Consider the following 12,470-nt stretch of genomic DNA (forward strand, 5'->3'; position numbering starts at 1 on the left):
GAGGCAGGAGGATCGCTTGAGGTCAGGAGTTCCAGCCTGAGCAAGAGTGAGACCCTGCCTCTACTAAAAAAAGTAGAAAGAAATTAGACAAACAACTAAAAATAGAAAAAATTAGCTGGGCATGGTGTTGCATGCTTGTAGTTCCAGCTACCCGGAAGGCTGAGGCAGGAGGATCGCTTGAGCCCAGGAGTTTGAGGTTGCTGTGAGCTAGGCTGACACCACGGCATTCTAGTCTGGGCAACAGTGTGAGACTCTGTCTCAAAAACAAACAAACAAACAAAAACAAATAAACAAACTATAAGAAAAGGCCAAAGGATGGGAAAGGGGAAGCCCAACAGAGCTAGGGCTTTGTGCTTCACTACCAGGCCACTGAAGTGAGGGCCAATCAACCCACCAGGCAGTGCCAGTGGAGCCTGTGTCTCCCTGTCCTCCACCAAATGCCATAAGAAGCCTCGGGCTCAGTGGAAGCATCTCAGGCCGCAGCACCAGCACAGTACTGCAAGGGCTATGAAAACTAAACTGCTTTGGAACTACAACCCACAAAAGTAGTCCAGATCTGTACGTTAAACCTAAAAAGGGTGACTGCTTGCTAAAATAGAAGACCTAAATAGGAGTAAGAGTCTCCTAATATAACAACCAAAGTGTCCAGGATATAATCTAAAATTACTCATCATACCAAGAACCCGGAAAACCACAATAATGAATGAGAAAAACAATCAACTGATGCCAATGCCAAGATGAATCAGATGTTGGAATTATCTGACAAAGAATTTAAAGCAGTCATCATGAAAACATTTCAACAAGCAATTTCAAATTCACTCGAAACAAATGTAGAAATAGAAAATCATAGCAAAGTTTTATAAGTTTTTTATAAACAAATGGAAATTATAGAACTGAAAAATACACTAACTAAATTAAAAACTTTGCTGAATGAACTCAATAGTAGAGTGGAGATAATAGAGGATAGAATCTGTACACTTGAAGACAGATCAATAGAACTTGCGCATTCCGAACAACAGAGAGAATACAGACTGGAAAAAAAATGAACAGAGCCTCAGGGATCTAGGAGACAAGACAAACGATACAACACTCATATCATCAGAATACCAGAAGGAGGGAAGAAGAAATGTGGGGCTGAAAAAATAATAACAGAAATAATGTCTACAAATACCCCAATTTTAACAAAAGATACAAATCTACAGAAGCTGAGAAAATCCAAATTGGTCCATACTGAGGCACATAATGATTAAACTTCTGAAAACTAGAGACAAAGAAAAAATCTTTCAAACAGCTAGAGAAAAATGATATATTACCAATAGAGAAATAGTAACTCAAATGACAGTAGATTTCTCACCTGACACCATGGCAGTCAGAAGTGAGTGGCACAATGTTTTTCAAGGGCTGAAAGAATAGAACTGTCAACTGCAAACTCCATTACCAGTGAAATTATCCTCTAGGACTGTAGGGGAAATAAAGACACCCCTAGATGAAGAAAAACTAAGAGAATTTGTTGCTAGCAGAACTATCCTTAAAGAATGGCTAAAGGAAGCTCTCCAAACATAAAGAAAAGGATAGCAGAAGAAGGTTAGAACCTTCATCAAGGAAAGAAAAAAAATGGAAAGGATAAAAATAAAAGTAAACATAATAGACTATTCATCACTTTATCAATTTCTTTAATCATATTTTATGGCTGAAGCAAAAATACTAACACCACCTGATGTGGTTCCTCAATATAGAGGAAATACTTAAGACAGTTATATTTTAAGTTTTGGGAGGATAAGGAGACATTAATGAGAGTAAGGTTTCTACACTCACTCAAAGTGATAAAATGTTGACACCAGCAGACTGTGACAAGTTATATATATATATGTGTCTGGTAATACCTAGAGCAACTGCTAAGAAAACTATACAAAGCAATTACTAAAAAATTACAAATAAATTTAAATAGCATTGTAAAAAAGGTTCAAGAAATCTACATGAAGGCAAGAAAAAAGAAACAATTAGAATGACAAACAAAGGGAACAGACAGAAAACAAGTAATAAAATGGCAGTCTACTGCCTAACATATTAATAGTTTTAAATGTATATGGTCTAAATACATCAATTAAAAGACAAAGATTGGCAGAATGAATTTTAAAAAATGACCTAGCTATATGCCATCTATAAGAAATTCACTTCAAAATAGAACACTGAAGGTAAAAAAATGGAAAAATATATATTATGTAAATATTAATCAAAAATATAATTTTGAAATTTTTATTGATATAGGAGTGGCTATATTAATATAAGATAAAGTAAAATTCAGAGCAAAGAAAATTACTAGGGACAAAGGTTGACATTACATAATGATAAAAAGGTTACTTTACCAAGAAGGTATAGCAATCCTCAATGTGTATGAACCAAACAACAGATCTTCAAAATACACGAAGCAAAACTGGTAGAGCTGAAGGGAGAAATAAACAAATCCACAATTGTCTTAGTCTATTTGTACTGTTATAACAAAATACCTAAGATTGTGTAATTTATAAACAACTGAAATTTATTTCTTATAGTTCTGGAGGTTGGGAAGTCCAAGATCAAGGCACTGGCATCTGGTGTCTGGTGAGGGCTTTCTTGCTGCATGCTCACATGGCAGTGGGGAGAACACTGTGTCCTCAAATGACAGAAGGTGGAAGGACAAAAGAGCCTGTCTAGTTCCCTCCAGCCCTTTTATAAGGTTGCTAATCTCATTCATGAGGGCTTTGCCCTCATGATTTAATCTCCTCCCAAAGACCCTCCCTCTTAATATTATCACATTGAGGTTTAAGTTCCAACATGAGTTTTGGAGGGGACACAAACATTCATAGCAACAATTATAGTTGGGGGCTTTAGGAATTCCACTGTCAGAAATTGATACAATTACTAAATAGAGAATGAACAAGGATACAGAAGAACTGAACAATACCATTAACTAACAGGATCTAGTTAATATTTATAGAACATTCCCTCCAACTAACAGTAGTAGAACACACATTGAAGTTGTGTGTTCCATTGACACTCACCAAAATAGACCATATCCTGGGTCATAAAACAAACCTTAACAAATTTAAAAGAATTGAAATCACATAGATTATGCCCTCTGATGATAATATAATTAAAGTAGAAATCATTAAGAGAAAGACAGGGAAATCTCCAAACATTTGATTAGAAATTTAACATCATACTTCTGAATAATCCATGGGTCAAAGACAAAGTCCCAAAGAAATTAAAAGATATATATAGAACTGAATGAAAATAATCAACGTTTGTTGAACGCAACTAAAACAGTGCTGAGAGGGAAGTTTATAGCACTATGCTTACATTAGAAAAGAGGAAAGACTTCAAATCAATAATCTAAGTGGCTACCTCAAGAGACTAGAAAAAGAAAAGAAACCCAAAGCAAACAGAAGGGAGGAAATACAAATGACAAGAGCAGAAATCAAAGAAATTGAAAACAGGAAAACTATAGAGAAAAAGAATAAAACAAAGATTCTTCAAAGAAATTAATAAAATTGATAAACCTAGAGCAAGAATGATAAAGATGAAAGGAAAGAAGACACAAATCATCTTTATCAGGAATGAAACAGGGTATATCAGAACAGACTCCACAACCATTACAAAGATAATGAGAGATTACTATGAACAATTTTACACTCATAAATTCAACAATTTAGAAGAAATGAACCAATGTCTCAAAAATTACAAACTACCATACCCAAGCAAGATGAAATAGACAACATAAATAGTCCTAAAACAATTAAAGAAATTGAAGTTATAATTTTGAAATTCCTGAAAAACAAATCTCCAGGCCCAAGTGGATTAAGAATTAACACTAATCTCACACAATCTTTCCCACAAACTATGAGAGGAAGGAATACTTCCTAACTTTTTTTATGAGGCCAGGATTACCCTGATATCAAATCAAAAAACACAGCATAAAAAAATAAAGCTAAACAGCAATCTCTCATGAACTTTTACACAAGAAGCCTCAACAAATCAAATCCAACAATGTATAGACCAAGTGGGATTTCTTCCAGATATGCAAGGCTGTTTCAATATGTAAAAATCAATTATTGTAACCCACCATATAAAGAGGCTGAAGAAGAAAAACATATGATTATATAAATTGATTCAGGAAAAAACAGGTGACAAAATTCAACACTCATTCATGATAAAAACCCTCAGCACACTAGAAATGGAGATGAATTTCCTCAACCCATAAAGAGCATCTACCAATAAACTTACAGTTAGCATCATACCTAATGCTGACAAACTGGGAGCTTTCCCTCTAAGTTCTAGAGCAAGTAAGGAAAATTCGCTGTCATCCATCTTTTTCAATATAGTATTGGAAGTTCTAGCCACTGCAACAAGAAAATAAAAATACATAAAAGGCATCAAGATTGGAAAGGAAGAAATAAAACTTTCTCTATTTGTAGATGACATGATTGACAACATAGAAAATAAAATCCCAAGGAATCAAAAAAAAAAAAATTCCTGGAACTAATGATTTTAGTGAGGTCACAGGATACAAGATCAACACAAAAAAGTTTATTTCATTTCTATATACTGATGATGAATAAAAGGAAACCAAAATTTTAAAAATATAATTTATATAATAATTGATCCAAAGAACATGAAGTAGTTAGATATAAATCTAACTAAACATGTACAGAATCTATAAAACAAAAATTACAAAATTCTGAGAAAACAAATCAAAGAAGATCTAAATACTTGGAAAGACAAGCCATGTTCATGAACTGGAAGACAACACAGTAAAGGTGAAAACTCTTCCTAAATTGATCTATAGGTTTAATACAATTCTTACCAAAATCTCAGCAAGGTTTTTGGTATATGTAGACAAACTTATTCCCCAATTTACACAAAAAGATAAAAGACTATAGAATAGCCAAAACAAGTATGAAAAAGAAGAAAGTTCACTATGTGAAGGCTTACCATACGGCCACAGTAATAAAGATCACATAGATCAGTGCAATAGAATAGAGATCCCAGAAATAGATCCACACAAACATGCTTAACTACTTTTTGATTAAGGAGAAAAAGCAGTTCAGTGGAGGAAAGACAGCCTTTTCAACAAATGGTGCTAGAACAACTGGACACTCAAAAATGGACCATAGACTTAAATGTAAAACATAAACTATAAAACTTCTGGAAAAAAACACAGGAGAAAATCTTTGAGATCTAGGACTAGGCAAGATACTTTTAGACTCGACACCAAAAGACTAATGAATAAAAGCAAATTTTGATATACTAGATGTCATTAACATCAAACACTACCATTTTAGAAAAGACTATATTAAAAGGATGAAAAGACTAATTATAGACCAGGAGAAAATATTTGCAAATCACATATCCAGCAGAGGACTTTAATCTAGAATATATTTTTAAAATGTTCAAAACTTGATTTTAAAAAACAATTGACCCAATTAGAAAATAGGCAAAAGACTTGACAGGACATTTCACCAAAGATATATATATATATATATATACACACACACACACATATGTGTGTGTGTGTGTGTGTGTGTGTGTGTGTGTGTGTGTATCTCATGGCAAAAAGCACATGAAAAGATGTTCGGCCAGGCATGGTGGCTCATGCCTGTAATCCTAGCACTTTGGGTGACCAAGACAGGAGGATCACTTGAGGTCAGGAGTTTGAGACCAGCCTGAGCAAGAGTGAGACCCCATCTCTACTAAAAATAGAAAAAAAATTAGCCAGCCAACTAAAAATAGAAACAAAAAATTAGCCGGGTGTGGTTGCTCGTGCCTGTAGTCCCAGCTACTCGGGAGGCTGAGGCAGGAGGATTACTTGAGCCCAGGAGTTTGAGGTTGCTGTGAGCTAGGCTGACGCCACGGCACTCTAGCCCAGGCAACAAAGCGAGACTCTGTCTCAAAAAAAAAGAAAAGATGTTCAATATCATTAGCCATTGGGGAAATGCAAATTAAATCATGATAAGATGCCACAATTCACCTAAAACAATCAAAATAAAAAATACTGACAGTACCTATAATAGTTTCCTATTGCTACTGTAACACATTACCACAAATTTAGTGGCTTAAAACAGCCAGCACACACTTATTATCTTACAGTTCTGAAGGTCAGAAGTCCAAAATGAGTTTTGTGAGGGTGTTAGCCACCATCCATCTTCAAAGCCAGCAATGGCTGGTCAAGTCTTTCTCACATCACATCATTCTGACACTCTTTTGTCTCCCTCTGGCACATTTAAAGGACTCTTGTGACTGCATTGGGTCCATCCAGATAATCCAGAATAATCTTTTCTTAAGGTTAACTAATTAGCAACCTTAATTCCATCTGAAACCATGATTTCCCCTCACATAAGATGTTCCATAGGTTGTGAGGATTAGGACGTGGGCTTCTCTGGGGACCCTTTTTTTCTGCCTATTACAGGACCAAATGCAGGCAAGGATGCAGGGAAATTGGAGCTCATACATTGCTGGTGAGAATGTAAAATGATACAGCCACTCTGGAAAAGTTCTACAGTTTTTTATAGAGTTAAACATACACTTAAGTGTATGACCCAGCAATTGTACTCTTGGGTATTTAGCCAAAGAAATGAAATTTTATGTTCACTAAAATATATAAATATAAATATATACATGCATATATATGAATATTCTAGAAGCTTTATTTGTAATAGACAAAAAAAGGAAACTACCCAAATGTCCTTCAATGGGTGGATGGATAAACAAACTGGTATATCCATGTACCCTGGCATACTATTTGCAATAAAAAGGAATGAACTATGATACACACAACGGCAATGGACTTCAAGGTTATTATGGTGAGTGAAAAAGCCAATCTCAAAAATATACATACTGCATCATTCCATTTAGATAACATTCCTGAAACAATGTAAGTATAGCTAAGGAGAACAGACGAGTGGTTTCCAGGGAATAGGGATGGGGGATGTGCCTGTAAAGAGGCAGCTTGTGGCAGCTTGTGGGAGCCCTGTGGCCACCAAACTGTTCTGTATCTTGATTGTGTCAGCAGTTATACAAAGTTACATGTGATGAAATTGCATATAGCTACACACGCACACACACACACACACACACACACACACACACACACACACACACAAACGAGTGCATGGAATCTTAAGCTCTGTGGATTGACCAATGTCAGTCCCCTGGATTTGATGTCATGCCATAGCTTCACAAGATGTTTCCACTGGGGCAGGCTGGGGCAAGGGTGCATGGGACATTTCTTCACAACTTCTTGTAACTCTACAATTGTTTCAAGATAAGTGGTGATGGCAGCAAGATGGCTAACTGGAAGCCTCTCGTGCTCATCCCCCTCCTAAAGAAAGCCAGAACAACAACATTTTAATGAGAAAAACTGAGGGAGAGTGCCAGAGTGCATCAGAAGAATGACAGAAACTTTGGTGAGCACAGAAACTTGAAACAGCCAAATAAAGGAAGGCAGGATACGCCAGACCTGCACCACCCCATCCCCCACCTGGGATCAGCTGAGAACGAGGAGGAACTTCTCCCTACCACAAGAAGGTAAGCAGGAGGATTCCAGCAACCTTCATCAACACTTTGATCACCTAAAGACCTCACCACTGGGGTCCCCTGCAGTCCTCACAAGCACTAAACCCAGCTGAGGAAGCTGCCTGGAGTCCACATAGCTGTGTTCCTCCAAAAGAAGGAGACAATAGTGGCCCACATGGCTACTGTGCTACACCATCTTGAAATTGGAACTACAGCTGGAGTATGTCTTGCTCACAGCTCTCCATCCCTGAAGCTGAACCACCCCAGTTTGGTGGCCCAAAACCCTAAGCTGAGCTGTGGGCAGCTGTTACACCCTCCCCCAGGGGACCAAGCAGAGCTGCTCCACCTATCCCTCCCTCTAACTCTTCAGACCAGAGGTAAAGCAGTACCCTGACTCCTGGGAAAACAGTACCTTGGCTCCTTAGTCACATCTCCCTGGTGCCTAAGTTGAAGTAGCACCTTTCATCCCAGGAAATGAATGGTGCCTGGGCCTCCCATAACAGTCATGCTCCCCAGGCCTGAGCCCCTGGGGAAGTGGTGCCTTGGCTGAGCTGAGCAGCTATGTATCCCAGGGCTGAGCTTATGTAGTACCCCAAATCCCAGGGAAACAGAGCAGTGGTCAAACTGAGACACTCCACCATACAGACCAAAAAACTTTAATACCCTGCTTCCCTGGAGCTGAACTAGCTCCCTAGAGTCTGAGCTGCTGAGACATCCCTCTCCTTGAAGAGTGGCATCATTGCTGTGCTATTCTCTGCCCCCTTAGGTCCAAATGACAGCTGCGATCCACCATTCTGGGGTCACAGAGTCTGGGATACTACTGAGCCCTACCATCCCAGCAACTGGAGTTACTACTACATGGTGCTTCATCTCCTGGGACCCAAGTTGCCACTGAGCTCTATTGGTTCAGCTTCCCAAATTGCAGCCATAACTTGCTTCCCAGGCCCAAACCTCTAGAGCATCCCTTCTGTCCAGGAGTCTTCTCAGGAGTGCCCTGCCCCCTAGGGGTAGAATCACAGCTATAACCCAGCATCCTGGGCCCAAGCTGCTAGGGGCTGCCTCAGAGTCACAGGTCTTGGCTCTGTGGGCAACCTACATCCAACTGTGCCACAGAGAATAAATCTGCACTCCAAGACCCAGGTGCCACAATAGATTTACAGACCCTGAGCCTACGACCCCAGCACCACAGCCATTCCAAGCATCTGCAACTGGAACCCAGCATTGCTGCAGCTGCTTGAGAGCTGTGTCAGACCTGATGCCACAGGTCTCCCCATTGTGGTGAAAATGAGAATAGGAGGGCCCCAGAAGCCATTTACACTGAGGACATTAACATCCTACACTGCTGCCACTGCTACCACAAACTTCTACAGTGTAGGCTGCTCAGATGTCCACAGTTACTGCTGATGTTGAAAAAACCTGAAGAAGCTGCATGGAGATTATACTACTGCATCTGTGTGGAAACAGTCACCACACCGTTCCCAAATAGCACCTTAAGACCCAACTGCAAGTGAAAGACTTTCTCCTCAAAAGCCAGCCTAGAAAGTTTGGAAGTGATGATCATTCTACCATATGCACAGACATTAATGCGGGGACACAAGAAACATGAAAAAGCAAAGAAATATGACACCATCAAAGTGTCTAGTAACAGACCCCAGTGAAAAGGAAATCAATGAATTGCCAGAAAAGGAATCTAAAATAATGATCTTAAGAAAACGCAACAAGATACAAGAAAATACAAATAGATAATTCAATAAAATCAGGAAAACAATGCATGCTACGAATATAAAATTCAACAAAGATATAAATCATAAAAAGAACCAAACATAAATCCTGCAACTAAATAATTCAGTAAATGAAATAAAAAATACAATAGAGAGCTTCAACAGTAGACTTGATCAAATAGAAGAAAGAATCTCTGAACTTGAAGTTAGATTGTTTGAAAGCACTGAGTCAGAGGGGGAAAAAAAGAATTAAGAATGACAAAGGGTGAAGAAAGCCAACAAAACTTATCGGACACAATTAAGCACACAAATGTTTGTATTATGGGAATTCCAGAAGGAGAAGAGAAGGGAAAAGGTGTAGCAAACCTATTTAATGAAATAATAGCAGAAAAATTCCCAAGTCTGGGAGAGATATGGACATCCAGATCCAGGAAGCTCAAAGATTCCCAAATAGTTTAAACCCAAAGGTCCTTACCAAGGCACATTATAGTCAAATTGTCAAAAGTTAAAGACAAACAGATAATTCTAAAAACAACAAGAGAAAAGGGTCAAGTCACATATAAGGAAATCCTCATTAGACTAACTGAAGGTTTCTCTGCAGAAACCTCACAGACGAGGAGAGAATGGGATGATATATTCAAAGGAATGAAACAAAAAGAATTGTCAGCCAAGGATACTATACCCAGCAAAGTTATCCTTCAGCAATGAGGAGAAAATAATGTCTTTCACAGACAAGCAAAGATTTAGGGAATGCATCACCATTTAATTTATAAGAATGTTCAAGAGACTCCTGCATCTGGAAGTAAAAAGATGATAATTACTATTATGAAAACATACAAAAGTAGAAAATTCACAGTTTGAGCATATATACAAGGGAGAAAGAGAAAAGAATCAAATCTTATCACTACAGAAAACCACCAAACTACAAAAAAAAAAAAGAAAAAGAAAAAAAAAACAAGAGAGGAAGAAAGGAACAAAGGTACACAAAACAACCAGAAAACAATTAACAAAATGATAGGAGTAAGTCCTCTCCTAGCAATAATAATCTTGAATGTAAATGAATTAAATTCTCTACTTAAAAGATATAGACTGGCTGAATGAATAAAACACATGACTAAACTATATGCTGCTAACAAGAAATTCACCTCACCTGTAAAGACACATACAGACTGAAAGTGAAGGTTTAAAAAAAAGATATTCCACGCAAATGGAAACTAAAAGTGAGCAGGATTAGCTATACTTATATGAGATAAAACAGACTTTAAGTCAAAAACTGTAAAAAGATACAAAGAAGGTCATTATATCATGATAAAGGGATCAATTCAGCAAGAGGATATAACTATTATAAATATATATTCATCCAACACCAGAATACCCAGATATATTAAACAAACATTATTAGATTTAAAGGGAGAGATAGATTCCAATATACTAATAGGGACATCACCACCCCACTCTGAGCATTGGACAGATCACCTAGACAGAAAATCAACAAAGAAACACTGTATTTAAAATGCACTTTAGACCAAATGAACCTAACAGACATTTACAGAACATTTTATCCAACCATTGCAGAATACACATTTTTTTCATCAGCACATGGAACATTCTCCAGGATAGACCACAAGTTAGGCCACAAAACAAGTCTCAACAAATTTAAAAGAATTGATATCATATCAAATATCTTTTCTGACTACAATAAAATAAAACTAGAAATCAATAATAAGAGGAACTTTCAAAATTGTTCCTCTGGAACATGAAAACTAAACATGCTCCTGATTGACCAATGGGTCAGTGAAGAAATTAAGAAGGAAATTTTAAAATGTCTTGAAACAAATGTACCAAAACCTTTCGGATACAGCAAAACAGTATTAGAGGGAGGTTTATAGCAATAAATGCCTACAGCAAAAAAGTAAAAAGATTTCAAGAAATAATGTAATGATGCATCTCAAGGAACTAAAAAAGCAAAAACAAGCCAAATTCAAAATTAGTAGAAGAAATAATAAAGGTCAGAGGAGAAATAAAGCTGAGACTAAAAAAAATGTAAAAGAAAAAATAATATTAATGAAAAAGATCTATGAAATGAAAAATTGTTTTTTTGAAAAGATAAATAAAACTGACAAACTATTATCTAGACTAGCCAAGGGGGAAAAAAGACCCAAATAAATAAAATTAGAAATGAAAAAGGAGATATTACAACTGTTACCACAGAAATACAAAGGATCATTAGAGACTATCACACACCAACAAATTAGAAAACCTAGAAGAAATTGCTCAATTTCTGGACACATATTAATACAACCTACCAAGACTGAACTAAGAAGAAATAGAAAACCTGAACAGACTAATTATGAGTCACGAGGTTGAATCTGTAATAAAAAAAAGTCTCCCATCAAAGAAAAAAAGTCCTGCTGGGATTCTAATTGGGATTGCATTGAATCCATAGACCAGTTTGGGGCAAATTGACAGTTTACCAATATTGAGGCTTCCAATTCACAAACATGATATAGCTCTCCATTTTTTAAAGGCCTTATTTAATTTCTTCCAGCATTTTAAAAATAGGTTTTAGTGTATAGGTCCTATGCATGCCTGGTTAAATTAATTTCTATTTAATGTTTTTGATGCTTATAGGGGGACCCCCAGCTGGGCTCCACCTTGCCTGGTGTGGAGGTGACAGCGAGGGATGGGTGAGGTGGGGGAACAGCAGGGGCCACAAAATACCCCTCTGAGGAGAGGCTGAGAGGAGCCTCTCAGCTCCTTTGGTCACAGCCCATTCACCTGGTTGCCAACAGGTGCCTTTGTGGGACCTGCCACTTGTGTATACCTGGGCCCAGGACTCGACCTTCCCGCTGGCGCCTGCCTTCCCAAGTCCTGGTGGAGTAGGTCTTGGGGCCAGGGCTCCTACCTGGGGGTCTTTGGGGACCACGCGTGGTGAGCCTGTGTGCCTACAGGGAGAAGAGGAAGGAGGGAAGATCGGGGTCGAGGAGGAGCTTAGGGAAGGTGAGAGGAAGGAGAGCAGAGCCAGTCTGGGCCTGGGCAGGGCCACAGTGGTGGGGCTGAGGGCGGCCCTGCTCTCAGGGGCCTGGCCAGGTTGGGGTGTCCCTGTCTCCCAGTGCTCTTCCCTGCTCCCCCCTCTGCCTTCAGGGATTTCGGGTAAACCCAAGTACAGACCATGGCCTTTAAGATCTGGCCCCCCAG

The sequence above is a fragment of the Lemur catta genome, chromosome 11 (assembly GCF_020740605.2).
Source record: "Lemur catta isolate mLemCat1 chromosome 11, mLemCat1.pri, whole genome shotgun sequence".
Classification (NCBI taxonomy): domain Eukaryota; kingdom Metazoa; phylum Chordata; class Mammalia; order Primates; family Lemuridae; genus Lemur; species Lemur catta.